Consider the following 16,678-nt stretch of genomic DNA (forward strand, 5'->3'; position numbering starts at 1 on the left):
TTAGAGAGGGACTACCTGATAGAGAGGTACTACCTGTTAGAGAGGTACTACCTGTTAGAGAGGTACTACCTGATAGAGAGGGGCTACCTGTTAGAGAGGTACTACCTGTTAGAGAGGTGCTACCTGTTAGAGAGGTACTACCTGTTAGAGAGGTACTACCTGATAGAGAGGTACTACCTGTTAGAGAGGTACTACCTGTTAGAGAGGTACTACCCTGTTAGAGAGGTACTACCTGTTAGAGAGGTACTACCTGATAGAGAGGGACTACCTGTTAGAGAGGTACTACCTGTTAGAGAGGGACTACCTGTTAGAGAGGTACTACCTGTTAGAGAGGTACTACCTGTTAGAGAGGTACTACCTGATAGAGAGGTACTACCTGATAGAGAGGGACTACCTGTTAGAGAGGTACTACCTGTTAGAGAGGGGCTACCTGTTAGAGGTATTACCTGTTAGAGAGGTACTACCTGATAGAGAGGTACTACCTGTTAGAGAGGTACTACCTGTTAGAGAGGTACTACCTGTTAGAGAGGTACTACCTGTTAGAGGGGTACTACCTGTTAGAGAGGTACTACCTGTTAGAGAGGTACTACCTGATAGAGAGGTACTACCTGTTAGAGAGGTGCTACCTGTTAGAGAGGGGCTACCTGTTAGAGAGGTGGCTACCTGTTAGAGAGGGGCTACCTGTTAGAGAGGTACTACCTGTTAGAGAGGTACTACCTGTTAGAGGGGCTTCCTGTTAGAGGTACTACCTGATAGAGAGGTACTACCTGTTAGAGAGGTACTACCTGTTAGAGAGGTGCTACCTGTTAGAGAGGGGCTACCTGTTAGGGGGTACCTGTTAGAGAGGTACTACCTGTTAGAGAGGTGCTACCTGTTAGAGAGGTACTACCTGTTAGAGAGAGGTACTACCTGATAGAGAGGTACTACCTGTTAGAGAGGTACTACCTGTTAGAGAGGTACTACCTGTTAGAGAGGGGCTACCTGTTAGAGAGGTACTACCTGTTAGAGAGGTACTACTTGATAGAGAGGGGCTACCTGTTAGAGAGGTACTACCTGTTAGAGAGGGACTACCTGTTAGAGAGGTACTACCTGTTAAAGAGGTACTACCTGATAGAGAGGTACTACCTGATAGAGAGGTACTACCTGATAGAGAGGGACTACCTGTTAGAGAGGTACTACCTGTTAGAGAGGGGCTACCTGTTAGAGGTATTACCTGTTAGAGAGGTACTACCTGATAGAGAGGTACTACCTGTTAGAGAGGTACTACCTGTTAGAGAGGTACTACCTGATAGAGAGGTACTACCTGTTAGAGGGGTACTACCTGTTAGACTGGGGCTTCCTGTTAGAGGTACTACCTGATAGAGAGGTACTACCTGATAGAGAGGTACTACCTGTTAGAGAGGTGCTACCTGTTAGAGAGGGGCTACCTGTTAGAGAGTGGCTACCTGTTAGAGAGGGGCTACCTGTTAGAGAGGTACAACCTGTTAGAGAGGTACTACCTGATAGAGAGGTACTGCCTGTTAGAGAGGTACTACCTGTTAGACTGGGGCTTCCTGTTAGATGTACTACCTGATAGAGAGGTACTACCTGTTAGAGAGGGGCTTCCTGTTAGAGAGGAGCTACCTGTTAGAGAGGGGCTACCTGTTAGAGAGGTGCTACCTGATAGAGAGGTACTACCTGATAGAGAGGGGCTACCTGTTAGAGAGGGACTACCTGTTAGAGAGGTACTACCTGTTAGAGAGGTACTACCTGTTAGAGAGGTGCTACCTGTTAGAGAGGGGCTACCTGTTAGAGAGGTGCTACCTGTTAGAGAGGTGCTACCTGTTAGAGAGGTACTACCTGTTAGAGAGGTACTACCTGTTAGAGAGGTACTACCTGTTAGAGAGGTACTACCTGTTAGAGAGGTACTACCTGTTAGAGAGGTACTACCTGATAGAGAGGTACTACCTGTTAAAGAGGTACTACCTGTTAGAGAGGTACTACCTGTTAGAGAGGTACTACCTGATAGAGAGGTACTACCTGTTAGAGAGGTACTTCCTGTTAGAGAGGTACTACCTGTTAGAGAGGTACTACCTGTTAGACGGGGCTTCCTGTTAGAGGTACTACCTGATAGAGAGGTACTACCTGATAGAGAGGTACTACCTGTTAGAGAGATACTACGTGTTATCGAGGTGCTACCTGTTAGAAAGGGCTACCTGTTAGGCTGGGGCTTCCTGTTAGAGGTACTACCTGTTAGAGAGGTACTACCTGATAGAGAGGTACTACCTGATAGAGAGGTACTACCTGATAGAGAGGTACTACCTGTTAGAGAGATACTACCTGTTAGAGAGGTGCTACCTGTTAGAGAGGGGCTACCTGTTAGGCTGGGGCTTCCTGTTAGAGGTACTACCTGTTAGAGAGGTACTACCTGATAGAGAGGTACTACCTGTTAGAGAGGTGGTACCTGTTAGAGAGGGGCTACCTGTTAGAGAGGTACTACCTGTTAGAGAGGTGGTACCTGTTAGAGAGGGGCTACCTGTTAGAGAGGTACTACCTGATAGAGAGGGACTACCTGTTAGAGAGGGACTACCTGATAGAGAGGTACTACCTGTCAGAGAGGTACTACCTGTCAGAGAGGTACTACCTGATAGAGAGGTAATACCTGTTAGAGAGGGACTACCTGTTAGAGAGGTAATACCTGATAGGGAGGTACTACCTGTTAGAGAGGTACTACCTGTTAGAGAGGTACTACCTGTTAGAGAGGGACTACCTGTTAGAGAGGGACTACCTGTTAGAGAGGGACTACCTGTTAGAGAGGGACTACCTGTTAGAGAGGGACTACCTGTTAGAGAGGTACTACCTGTCAGAGAGGTACTTCCTGTTAGAGAGGTACTACCTGTTAGAGAGGTACTACCTGTTAGACTGGGGCTTCCTGTTAGAGGTACTACCTGATAGAGAGGTACTACCTGATAGAGAGGTACTACCTGTTAGAGAGATACTACGTGTTATCGAGGTGCTACCTGTTAGAAAGGGCTACCTGTTAGGCTGGGGCTTCCTGTTAGAGGTACTACCTGTTAGAGAGGTACTACCTGATAGAGAGGTAATACCTGTTAGAGAGGGACTACCTGTTAGAGAGGTAATACCTGATAGGGAGGTACTACCTGTTAGAGAGGTACTACCTGTTAGAGAGGTACTACCTGTTAGAGAGGGACTACCTGTTAGAGAGGGACTACCTGTTAGAGAGGGACTACCTGTTAGAGAGGGACTACCTGTTAGAGAGGGACTACCTGTTAGAGAGGTACTACCTGTCAGAGAGGTACTTCCTGTTAGAGAGGTACTACCTGTTAGAGAGGTACTACCTGTTAGACTGGGGCTTCCTGTTAGAGGGACTACCTGTTAGAGAGGTACTACCTGTCAGAGAGGTACTTCCTGTTAGAGAGGTACTACCTGATAGAGAGGTACTACCTGTTAGAGAGGTACTACCTGTTAGGCTGGGGCTTCCTGTTAGAGGTACTACCTGTTAGAGAGGTACTACCTGATAGAGAGGTACTACCTGTTAGAGATGTGGTACCTGTTAGAGAGGGGCTACCTGTTAGAGAGGTACTACCTGTTAGAGAGGTGGTACCTGTTAGAGAGGGGCTACCTGTTAGAGAGGTACTACCTGATAGAGAGGGACTACCTGTTAGAGAGGGACTACCTGATAGAGAGGTACTACCTGTCAGAGAGGTACTACCTGTTAGAGAGGTACTACCTGATAGAGAGGTAATACCTGTTAGAGAGGGACTACCTGTTAGAGAGGTAATACCTGATAGGGAGGTACTACCTGTTAGAGAGGTACTACCTGTTAGAGAGGTACTACCTGTTAGAGAGGGACTACCTGTTAGAGAGGGACTACCTGTTAGAGAGGGACTACCTGTTAGAGAGGGACTACCTGTTAGAGAGGGACTACCTGTTAGAGAGGTACTACCTGTCAGAGAGGTACTTCCTGTTAGAGAGGTACTACCTGTTAGAGAGGTACTACCTGTTAGACTGGGGCTTCCTGTTAGAGGTACTACCTGATAGAGAGGTACTACCTGATAGAGAGGTACTACCTGTTAGAGAGATACTACGTGTTAGAGATGTGCTACCTGTTAGAGAGGGGCTACCTGTTAGGCTGGGGCTTCCTGTTAGAGGTACTACCTGTTAGAGAGGTACTACCTGTTAGAGAGGTGGTACCTGTTAGAGAGGGGCTACCTGTTAGAGAGGTACTACCTGTTAGAGAGGTGGTACCTGTTAGAGAGGGGCTACCTGTTAGAGAGGTACTACCTGTTAGAGAGGGACTACCTGATAGAGAGGTACTACCTGTTAGAGAGGTACTACCTGTTAGAGAGGTACTACCTGTTAGAGAGGTACTACCTCTTAGACTGGGGCTTCCTGTTAGAGGTACTACCTGTTAGAGAGGTACTACTTGATAGAGAGGGGCTACCTGTTAGAGAGGTACTACCTGTTAGAGAGGGACTACCTGTTAGAGAGGTACTACCTGTTAAAGAGGTACTACCTGATAGAGAGGTACTACCTGATAGAGAGGTACTACCTGATAGAGAGGGACTACCTGTTAGAGAGGTACTACCTGTTAGAGAGGGGCTACCTGTTAGAAGTATTACCTGCTAGAGAGGTACTACCTGATAGAGAGGTACTACCTGTTAGAGAGGTACTACCTGTTAGAGAGGTACTACCTGATAGAGAGGTACTACCTGTTAGAGAGGTACTACCTGTTAGAGGGGTACTACCTGTTAGACTGGGGCTTCCTGTTAGAGGTACTACCTGATAGAGAGGTACTACCTGTTAGAGAGGGACTACCTGTTAGAGAGGTACTACCTGTTAGAGGTACTACCTGTTAGAGAGGTACTACCTGTTAGAGAGGGACTACCTGTTAGAGAGGTACTACCTGTTAGAGGTACTACCTGTTAGAGAGGTACTACCTGATAGAGAGGTACTACCTGTTAGAGAGGTGCTACCTGTTAGAGAGGGGCTACCTGTTAGAGAGTGGCTACCTGATAGAGAGGTACAACCTGTTAGAGAGGTACTACCTGATAGAGAGGTACTGCCTGTTAGCGAGGTACTACCTGATAGACTGGGGCTTCCTGTTAGATGTACTACCTGATAGAGAGGTACTACCTGTTAGAGAGGGGCTTCCTGTTAGAGAGGAGCTACCTGTTAGAGAGGTGGTACCTGTTAGAGAGGGGCTACCTGTTAGAGAGGTACTACCTGATAGAGAGGGACTACCTGTTAGAGAGGGACTACCTGATAGAGAGGTACTACCTGTCAGAGAGGTACTACCTGTCAGAGAGGTACTACCTGATAGAGAGGTAATACCTGTTAGAGAGGGACTACCTGTTAGAGAGGTAATACCTGATAGGGAGGTACTACCTGTTAGAGAGGTACTACCTGTTAGAGAGGTACTACCTGTTAGAGAGGGACTACCTGTTAGAGAGGGACTACCTGTTAGAGAGGGACTACCTGTTAGAGAGGGACTACCTGTTAGAGAGGGACTACCTGTTAGAGAGGTACTACCTGTCAGAGCGGTACTACCTGTTAGAGAGGTACTACCTGTTAGAGAGGGGCTTCCTGTTAGAGAGGTACTACCTGATAGAGAGGTACTACCTGTTAGAGAGGTACTTCCTGTTAGAGAGGTACTACTTGTTAGAGAGGTACTACCTGTTAGACTGGGGCTTCCTGTTAGAGGTACTACCTGATAGAGAGGTACTACCTGATAGAGAGGTACTACCTGTTAGAGAGATACTACGTGTTAGAGAGGTGCTACCTGTTAGAGAGGGGCTACCTGTTAGGCTGGGGCTTCCTGTTAGAGGTACTACCTGTTAGAGAGGTACTACCTGATAGAGAGGTACTACCTGTTAGAGAGGTGGTACCTGTTAGAGAGGGGCTACCTGTTAGAGAGGTACTACCTGTTAGAGAGGTGGTACCTGTTAGAGAGGGGCTACCTGTTAGAGAGGTACTACCTGTTAGAGAGGGACTACCTGATAGAGAGGTACTACCTGTTAGAGAGGTACTACCTGTTAGAGAGGTACTACCTCTTAGACTGGGGCTTCCTGTTAGAGGTACTACCTGTTAGAGAGGTACTACTTGATAGAGAGGGGCTACCTGTTAGAGAGGTACTACCTGTTAGAGAGGGACTACCTGTTAGAGAGGTACTACCTGTTAAAGAGGTACTACCTGATAGAGAGGTACTACCTGATAGAGAGGTACTACCTGATAGAGAGGGACTACCTGTTAGAGAGGTACTACCTGTTAGAGAGGGGCTACCTGTTAGAGGTATTACCTGCTAGAGAGGTACTACCTGATAGAGAGGTACTACCTGTTAGAGAGGTACTACCTGTTAGAGAGGTACTACCTGATAGAGAGGTACTACCTGTTAGAGAGGTACTACCTGTTAGAGAGGTACTACCTGTTAGAGAGGTACTACCTGTTAGACTGGGGCTTCCTGTTAGAGGTACTACCTGATAGAGAGGTACTACCTGATAGAGAGGTACTACCTGATAGAGAGGTACTACCTGATAGAGAGGTACTACCTGTTAGAGAGGTGCTACCTGTTAGAGAGGGGCTACCTGTTAGAGAGTGGCTACCTGTTAGAGAGGGGCTACCTGTTAGAGAGGTACAACGTGTTAGAGAGGTACTACCTGATAGAGAGGTACTGCCTGTTAGAGAGGTACTACCTGTTAGACTGGGGCTTCCTGTTAGATGTACTACCTGATAGAGAGGTACTACCTGTTAGAGAGGGGCTACCTGTTAGAGAGGAGCTACCTGTTAGAGAGGGGCTACCTGTTAGAGAGGTGCTACCTGATAGAGAGGTACTACCTGATAGAGAGGGGCTACCTGTTAGAGAGGGACTACCTGTTAGAGAGGTACTACCTGTTAGAGAGGTGCTACCTGTTAGAGAGGTGCTACCTGTTAGAGAGGGGCTACCTGTTAGAGAGGTACTACCTGTTAGAGAGGTACTACCTGTTAGAGAGGTACTACCTGTTAGAGAGGTACTACCTGTTAGAGAGGTACTACCTGTTGAGAGGTACTACCTGTTAGAGAGGTACTACCTGATAGAGAGGTACTACCTGTTAAAGAGGTACTACCTGTTAGAGAGGTACTACCTGTTAGAGAGGTACTACCTGATAGAGAGGTACTACCTGTTAGAGAGGTACTTCCTGTTAGAGAGGTACTACCTGTTAGAGAGGTACTACCTGTTAGACTGGGGCTTCCTGTTAGAGGTACTACCTGATAGAGAGGTACTACCTGATAGAGAGGTACTACCTGTTAGAGAGATACTACGTGTTAGAGAGGTGCTACCTGTTAGAGAGGGGCTACCTGTTAGGCTGGGGCTTCCTGTTAGAGGTACTACCTGTTAGAGAGGTACTACCTGATAGAGAGGTACTACCTGTTAGAGAGGTGGTACCTGTTAGAGAGGGGCTACCTGTTAGAGAGGTACTACCTGTTAGAGAGGTGGTACCTGTTAGAGAGGGGCTACCTGTTAGAGAGGTACTACCTGATAGAGAGGTACTACCTGTTAGAGAGGGGCTACCTGTTAGAGGTACTACCTGTTAGAGAGGTACTACCTGTTAGAGAGGTAATACCTGTTAGAGAGGTACTACCTGTTAGAGGTACTACCTGTTAGAGAGGTACTACCTGTTAGAGAGGTACTACCTGTTAGAGAGGTACTACCTGTTAGAGAGGGACTACCTGTTAGAGAGGTATTACCAGTTAGAGAGGTACTACCTGTTGGAGAGGTACTACCTGTTAGAGAGGTACTACCTGTTAGAGAGGGACTACCTGTTAGAGAGGGACTACCTGTTAGAGAGGGACTACCTGTTAGAGAGGTACTACCTGTCAGAGAGGTACTACCTGTTAGAGAGGTACTACCTGTTAGAGAGGGGCTTCCTGTTAGAGAGGAGCTACCTGTTAGAGAGGGGCTACCTGTTAGAGAGGTACTACCTGATAGAGAGGTACTACCTGTTAGAGAGGTACTTCCTGTTAGAGAGGTACTACATGTTAGAGAGGTACTACCTGTTAGACTGGGGCTTCCTGTTAGAGGTACTACCTGATAGAGAGGTACTACCTGATAGAGAGGTACTACCTGTTAGAGAGGGGCTTCCTGTTAGAGAGGAGCTACCTGTTAGAGAGGGGCTACCTGTTAGAGAGGTTCTACCTGATAGAGAGGTACTACCTGATAGAGAGGTACTACCTGTTAGAGAGGTACTTCCTGTTAGAGAGGTACTACCTGTTAGAGAGGTACTACCTGTTAGACTGGGGCTTCCTGTTAGAGGTACTACCTGATAGAGAGGTACTACCTGATAGAGAGGTACTACCTGTTAGAGAGATACTACGTGTTAGAGAGGTGCTACCTGTTAGGCTGGGGCTTCCTGTTAGAGGTACTACCTGTTAGAGAGGTACTACCTGATAGAGAGGTACTACCTGTTAGAGAGGTGGTACCTGTTAGAGAGGGGCTACCTGTTAGAGAGGTACTACCTGTTAGAGAGGTGGTACCTGTTAGAGAGGGGCTACCTGTTAGAGAGGTACTACCTGTTAGAGAGGGACTACCTGATAGAGAGGTACTACCTGTTAGAGAGGTACTACCTGTTAGAGAGGTACTACCTCTTAGACTGGGGCTTCCTGTTAGAGGTACTACCTGTTAGAGAGGTACTACTTGATAGAGAGGGGCTACCTGTTAGAGAGGTACTACCTGTTAGAGAGGGACTACCTGTTAGAGAGGTACTACCTGTTAAAGAGGTACTACCTGATAGAGAGGTACTACCTGATAGAGAGGTACTACCTGATAGAGAGGGACTACCTGTTAGAGAGGTACTACCTGTTAGAGAGGGGCTACCTGTTAGAGGTATTACCTGTTAGAGAGGTACTACCTGATAGAGAGGTACTACCTGTTAGAGAGGTACTACCTGTTAGAGAGGTACTACCTGATAGAGAGGTACTACCTGTTAGAGAGGTACTACCTGTTAGAGGGGTACTACCTGATAGAGAGGTACTACCTGTTAGAGAGGTGCTACCTGTTAGAGAGGGGCTACCTGTTAGAGAGTGGCTACCTGTTAGAGAGGGGCTACCTGTTAGAGAGGTACAACCTGTTAGAGAGGTACTACCTGATAGAGAGGTACTGCCTGTTAGAGAGGTACTACCTGTTAGACTGGGGCTTCCTGTTAGAGAGGAGCTACCTGTTAGAGAGGGGCTACCTGTTAGAGAGGGGCTACCTGTTAGAGAGGTGCTACCTGATAGAGAGGGGCTACCTGATAGAGAGGGACTACCTGTTAGAGAGGTACTACCTGTTAGAGAGGTACTACCTGTTAGAGAGGGGCTACCTGTTAGAGAGGGGCTACCTGTTAGAGAGGGGCTACCTGTTAGAGAGGTGCTACCTGTTAGAGAGGTGCTACCTGTTAGAGAGGTACTACCTGTTAGAGAGGTACTACCTGTTAGAGAGGTACTACCTGTTAGAGAGGTACTACCTGTTAGAGAGGTACTACCTGTTAGAGAGGTACTACCTGATAGAGAGGTACTACCTGTTAAAGAGGTACTACCTGTTAGAGAGGTACTACCTGTTAGAGAGGTACTACCTGATAGAGAGGTACTCCCTGTTAGAGAGGTACTTCCTGTTAGAGAGGTACTACCTGTTAGAGAGGTACTACCTGTTAGACTGGGGCTTCCTGTTAGAGGTACTACCTGATAGAGAGGTACTACCTGTTAGAGAGATACTACGTGTTAGAGAGGTGCTACCTGTTAGAGAGGGGCTACCTGTTAGGCTGGGGCTTCCTGTTAGAGGTACTACCTGTTAGAGAGGTACTACCTGATAGAGAGGTACTACCTGTTAGAGAGGTGGTACCTGTTAGAGAGGTGGTACCTGTTAGAGAGGGGCTACCTGTTAGAGAGGTACTACCTGTTAGAGAGGTGGTACCTGTTAGAGAGGGGCTACCTGTTAGAGAGGTACTACCTGATAGAGAGGGACTACCTGTTAGAGAGGGACTACCTGATAGAGAGGTACTACCTGTCAGAGAGGTACTACCTGTCAGAGAGGTACTACCTGATAGAGAGGGGCTACCTGTTAGAGAGGTACTACCTGTTAGAGAGGTGGTACCTGTTAGAGAGGGGCTACCTGTTAGAGAGGTACTACCTGTTAGAGAGGGACTACCTGATAGAGAGGTACTACCTGTTAGAGAGGTACTACCTGTTAGAGAGGTACTACCTCTTAGACTGGGGCTTCCTGTTAGAAGTACTACCTGTTAGAGAGGTACTACTTGATAGAGAGGGGCTACCTGTTAGAGAGGTACTACCTGTTAGAGAGGGACTACCTGTTAGAGAGGTACTACCTGTTAAAGAGGTACTACCTGATAGAGAGGTACTACCTGATAGAGAGGTACTACCTGATAGAGAGGGACTACCTGTTAGAGAGGTACTACCTGTTAGAGAGGGGCTACCTGTTAGAGGTATTACCTGTTAGAGAGGTACTACCTGATAGAGAGGTACTACCTGATAGAGAGGTACTACCTGTTAGAGGGGTACTACCTGTTAGACTGGGGCTTCCTGTTAGAGGTACTACCTGATAGAGAGGTACTACCTGATAGAGAGGTACTACCTGATAGAGAGGTACTACCTGTTAGAGAGGTGCTACCTGTTAGAGAGGGGCTACCTGTTAGAGAGTGGCTACCTGTTAGAGAGGGGCTACCTGTTAGAGAGGTACAACCTGTTAGAGAGGTACTACCTGATAGAGAGGTACTGCCTGTTAGAGAGGTACTACCTGTTAGACTGGGGCTTCCTGTTAGATGTACTACCTGATAGAGAGGTACTACCTGTTAGAGAGGGGCTTCCTGTTAGAGAGGAGCTACCTGTTAGAGAGGGGCTACCTGTTAGAGAGGTGCTACCTGATAGAGAGGTACTACCTGATAGAGAGGGGCTACCTGTTAGAGAGGGACTACCTGTTAGAGAGGGACTACCTGTTAGAGAGGTACTACCTGTTAGAGAGGTGCTACCTGTTAGAGAGGGGCTACCTGTTAGAGAGGTACTACCTGTTAGAGAGGTGCTACCTGTTGAGAGGTACTACCTGTTAGAGAGGTACTACCTGATAGAGAGGTACTACCTGTTAAAGAGGTACTACCTGTTAGAGAGGTACTACCTGTTAGAGAGGTACTACCTGATAGAGAGGTACTACCTGTTAGAGAGGTACTTCCTGTTAGAGAGGTACTACCTGTTAGACTGGGGCTTCCTGTTAGAGGTACTACCTGATAGAGAGGTACTACCTGATAGAGAGGTACTACCTGTTAGAGAGATACTACGTGTTATCGAGGTGCTACCTGTTAGAAAGGGCTACCTGTTAGGCTGGGGCTTCCTGTTAGAGGTACTACCTGTTAGAGAGGTACTACCTGATAGAGAGGTACTACCTGTTAGAGAGGTGGTACCTGTTAGAGAGGGGCTACCTGTTAGAGAGGTACTACCTGTTAGAGAGGTGGTACCTGTTAGAGAGGGGCTACCTGTTAGAGAGGTACTACCTGATAGAGAGGGACTACCTGTTAGAGAGGGACTACCTGATAGAGAGGTACTACCTGTCAGAGAGGTACTACCTGTCAGAGAGGTACTACCTGATAGAGAGGTAATACCTGTTAGAGAGGTACTACCTGATAGAGAGGTACTCCCTGTTAGAGAGGTACTTCCTGTTAGAGAGGTACTACCTGTTAGAGAGGTACTACCTGTTAGACTGGGGCTTCCTGTTAGAGGTACTACCTGATAGAGAGGTACTACCTGTTAGAGAGGTACTACCTGTTAGAGAGGTGCTACCTGTTAGAGAGGGGCTACCTGTTAGAGAGGGGCTACCTGTTAGAGAGGTACTACCTGTTAGAGAGGTACTACCTGATAGAGAGGTACTACCTGTTAGAGAGGTACTACCTGTTAGAGAGGTGCTACCTGTTAGAGAGGGGCTACCTGTTAGAGAGGTACTACCTGTTAGAGAGGTACTACCTGTTAGAGAGGGGCTACCTGTTAGAGAGGTACTACCTGTTAGAGAGGGACTACCTGTTAGAGAGGGACTACCTGATAGAGAGGTACTACCTGTTAGAGAGGTACTACCTGTTAGAGAGGTACTACCTGTTAGAGAGGGGCTACCTGTTAGAGAGGTACTACCTGTTAGAGAGGTGGTACCTGTTAGAGAGGGGCTACCTGTTAGAGAGGTACTACCTGTTAGAGAGGGACTACCTGATAGAGAGGTACTACCTGTTAGAGAGGTACTACCTGTTAGAGAGGTACTACCTCTTAGACTGGGGCTTCCTGTTAGAGGTACTACCTGTTAGAGAGGTACTACTTGATAGAGAGGGGCTACCTGTTAGAGAGGTACTACCTGTTAGAGAGGGACTACCTGTTAGAGAGGTACTACCTGTTAAAGAGGTACTACCTGATAGAGAGGTACTACCTGATAGAGAGGTACTACCTGATAGAGAGGGACTACCTGTTAGAGAGGTACTACCTGTTAGAGAGGGGCTACCTGTTAGAGGTATTACCTGCTAGAGAGGTACTACCTGATAGAGAGGTACTACCTGTTAGAGAGGTGCTACCTGATAGAGAGGTACTACCTGATAGAGAGGGACTACCTGTTAGAGAGGTACTACCTGTTAGAGAGGTACTACCTGTTAGAGAGGTACTACCTGTTAGAGAGGTGCTACCTGTTAGAGAGGTACTACCTGTTAGAGAGGGGCTACCTGTTAGAGAGGTGCTACCTGTTAGAGAGGGGCTACCTGTTAGAGAGGTACTACCTGTTAGAGAGGTACTACCTGATAGAGAGGTACTACCTGTTAGAGAGGTACTACCTGTTAGAGAGGTACTACCTGATAGAGAGGTACTACCTGTTAGAGAGGTACTACCTGTTAGAGAGGTACTACCTGTTAGAGAGGTACTACCTGATAGAGAGGTACTACCTGTTAGAGAGATACTACGTGTTAGAGAGGTGCTACCTGTTAGAGAGGGACTACCTGTTAGAGGGGTACTACCTGTTAGAGAGGTACTACCTGTTAGAGAGGTACTACCTGTTAGAGAGGGGCTACCTGTTAGAGAGGTACTACCTGTTAGAGAGGTGCTACCTGTTAGAGAGGTACTACCTGTTAGAGAGGTACTACCTGTTAGAGAGGTACTACCTGTTAGAGAGGTACTACCTGTTAGAGAGGTACTACCTGTTAGAGAGGTACTACCTGTTAGAGAGGTACTACCTGTTAGAGAGGTACTACCTGTTAGAGAGGTACTACCTGTTAGAGAGGTACTACCTGTTAGAGAGGTACTACCTGATAGAGAGGTACTACCTGTTAGAGAGGTACTACCTGTTAGAGAGGTGCTACCTGTTAGAGAGGGACTACCTGTTAGGTGGGGCTTCCTGTTAGAGGTACTACCTGTTAGAGAGGTACTACCTGATAGAGAGGTACTACCTGTTAGAGAGGTACTACCTGTTAGAGAGGGGCTACCTGTTAGAGAGGTACTACCTGTTAGAGAGGGGCTACCTGTTAGAGAGGGGCTACCTGTTAGAGAGGTACTACCTGATAGAGAGGGACTACCTGTTAGAGAGGTACTACCTGTTAGAGAGGTACTACCTGTTAGAGAGGTACTACCTGTTAGAGAGGTACTACCTGTTAGAGAGGTACTACCTGTTAGAGAGGTACTACCTGTTAGAGAGGTACTACCTGTTAGAGAGGTACTACCTGTTAGAGAGGTACTACCTGTTAGAGAGGTGCTACCTGTTAGAGAGGTACTACCTGTTAGAGAGGTACTACCTGTTAGAGAGGTACTACCTGTTAGAGAGGTACTACCTGTTAGAGAGGTACTACCTGTTGAGAGGTACTACCTGTTAGAGAGGTACTACCTGATAGAGAGGTACTACCTGTTAAAGAGGTACTACCTGTTAGAGAGGTACTACCTGTTAGAGAGGTACTACCTGATAGAGAGGTACTACCTGTTAGAGAGGTACTACCTGTTAGAGAGGTACTACCTGTTAGAGAGGTACTACCTGTTAGACTGGGGCTTCCTGTTAGAGGTACTACCTGATAGAGAGGTACTACCTGATAGAGAGGTACTACCTGTTAGAGAGATACTACGTGTTAGAGAGGTGCTACCTGTTAGAGAGGGGCTACCTGTTAGGCTGGGGCTTTCTGTTAGAGGTACTACCTGTTAGAGAGGTACTACCTGATAGAGAGGTACTACCTGTTAGAGAGGTGGTACCTGTTAGAGAGGGGCTACCTGTTAGAGAGGTACTACCTGTTAGAGAGGTGGTACCTGTTAGAGAGGGGCTACCTGTTAGAGAGGTACTACCTGTTAGAGAGGGACTACCTGATAGAGAGGTACTACCTGTTAGAGAGGTACTACCTGTTAGAGAGGTACTACCTGTTAGAGAGGGGCTACCTGTTAGAGAGGTACTACCTGTTAGAGAGGTACTACCTGTTAGAGAGGTGCTACCTGTTAGAGAGGTACTACCTGTTAGAGAGGGACTACCTGTTAGAGAGGTACTACCTGTTAGAGAGGTACTACCTGTTAGAGAGGTACTACCTGTTAGAGAGGTACTACCTGTTAGAGAGGGACTACCTGTTAGAGAGGTACTACCTGTTAGAGAGGGTACTACCTGTTAGAGAGGTACTACCTGTTAGAGAGGTACTACCTGTTAAAGAGGTACTACCTGATAGAGAGGTACTACCTGATAGAGAGGTACTACCTGTTAGAGAGGTACTACCTGTTAGAGAGGTACTACCTGTTAGAGAGGGCTACCTGTTAGAGAGGTACTACCTGTTAGAGAGGTACTACCTGATAGAGAGGTACTACCTGATAGAGAGGTACTACCTGTTAGAGGGGTACTACCTGTTAGAGAGGTACTACCTGTTAGAGAGGTACTACCTGTTAGAGAGGTACTACCTGATAGAGAGGTACTACCTGATAGAGAGGTACTACCTGTTAGAGAGGTGCTACCTGTTAGAGAGGGGCTACCTGTTAGAGAGTGGCTACCTGTTAGAGAGGGGCTACCTGTTAGAGAGGTACAACCTGTTAGAGAGGTACTACCTGATAGAGAGGTACTGCCTGTTAGAGAGGTACTACCTGTTAGACTGGGGCTTCCTGTTAGAGGTACTACCTGATAGAGAGGTACTACCTGTTAGAGAGGGACTACCTGTTAGAGAGGAGCTACCTGTTAGAGAGGGGCTACCTGTTAGAGAGGTGCTACCTGATAGAGAGGTACTACCTGATAGAGAGGGGCTACCTGTTAGAGAGGGACTACCTGTTAGAGAGGGACTACCTGTTAGAGAGGTACTACCTGTTAGAGAGGTGCTACCTGTTAGAGAGGGGCTACCTGTTAGAGAGGTACTACCTGTTAGAGAGGTGCTACCTGTTGAGAGGTACTACCTGATAGAGAGGTACTACCTGATAGAGAGGTACTACCTGTTAAAGAGGTACTACCTGTTAGAGAGGTACTACCTGTTAGAGAGATACTACGTGTTAGAGAGGTGCTACCTGTTAGAGAGGGGCTACCTGTTAGGCTGGGGCTTCCTGTTAGAGGTACTACCTGTTAGAGAGGTACTACCTGATAGAGAGGTACTACCTGTTAGAGAGGTACTACCTGATAGAGAGGTAATACCTGTTAGAGAGGGACTACCTGTTAGAGAGGTAATACCTGATAGGGAGGTACTACCTGTTAGAGAGGTACTACCTGTTAGAGAGGTACTACCTGTTAGAGAGGGACTACCTGTTAGAGAGGGACTACCTGTTAGAGAGGGACTACCTGTTAGAGAGGGACTACCTGTTAGAGAGGGACTACCTGTTAGAGAGGTACTACCTGTCAGAGAGGTACTACCTGTTAGAGAGGTACTACCTGTTAGAGAGGTGCTTCCTGTTAGAGAGGAGCTACCTGTTAGAGAGGTGCTACCTGTTAGAGAGGTACTACCTGATAGAGAGGTACTACCTGTTAGAGAGGTACTTCCTGTTAGAGAGGTACTACCTGTTAGAGAGGTACTACCTGTTAGACTGGGGCTTCCTGTTAGAGGTACTACCTGATAGAGAGGTACTACCTGATAGAGAGGTACTACCTGTTAGAGAGGGGCTACCTGTTAGAGATGAGCTACCTGTTAGAGAGGGGCTACCTGTTAGAGAGGTGCTACCTGATAGAGAGGTACTACCTGATAGAGAGGTACTACCTGTTAGAGAGGTACTACCTGTTAGAGAGGTACTACCTGTTAGAGAGGTACTACCTGTTAGACTGGGGCTTCCTGTTAGAGGTACTACCTGATAGAGAGGTACTACCTGATAGAGAGGTACTACCTGTTAGAGAGATACTACGTGTTAGAGATGTGCTACCTGTTAGAGAGGGGCTACCTGCTAGGCTGGGGCTTCCTGTTAGAGGTACTACCTGTTAGAGAGGTACTACCTGTTAGAGAGGTGCTACCTGTTAGAGAGGGGCTACCTGTTAGAGAGGTACTACCTGTTAGAGAGGTGCTACCTGTTAGAGAGGGGCTACCTGTTAGAGAGGTACTACCTGTTAGAGAGGGACTACCTGATAGAGAGGTACTACCTGTTAGAGAGGTACTACCTGTTAGAGAGGTACTACCTGTTAGAGAGGTACTACCTCTTAGACTGGGGCTTCCTGTTAGAGGTACTACCTGTTAGAGAGGTACTACTTGATAGAGAGGGGCTACCTGTTAGA

The sequence above is a fragment of the Salmo salar genome, unplaced genomic scaffold (genome assembly GCF_905237065.1).
Source record: "Salmo salar unplaced genomic scaffold, Ssal_v3.1, whole genome shotgun sequence".
In the NCBI taxonomy this organism is placed as follows: Eukaryota; Metazoa; Chordata; class Actinopteri; order Salmoniformes; family Salmonidae; genus Salmo; species Salmo salar.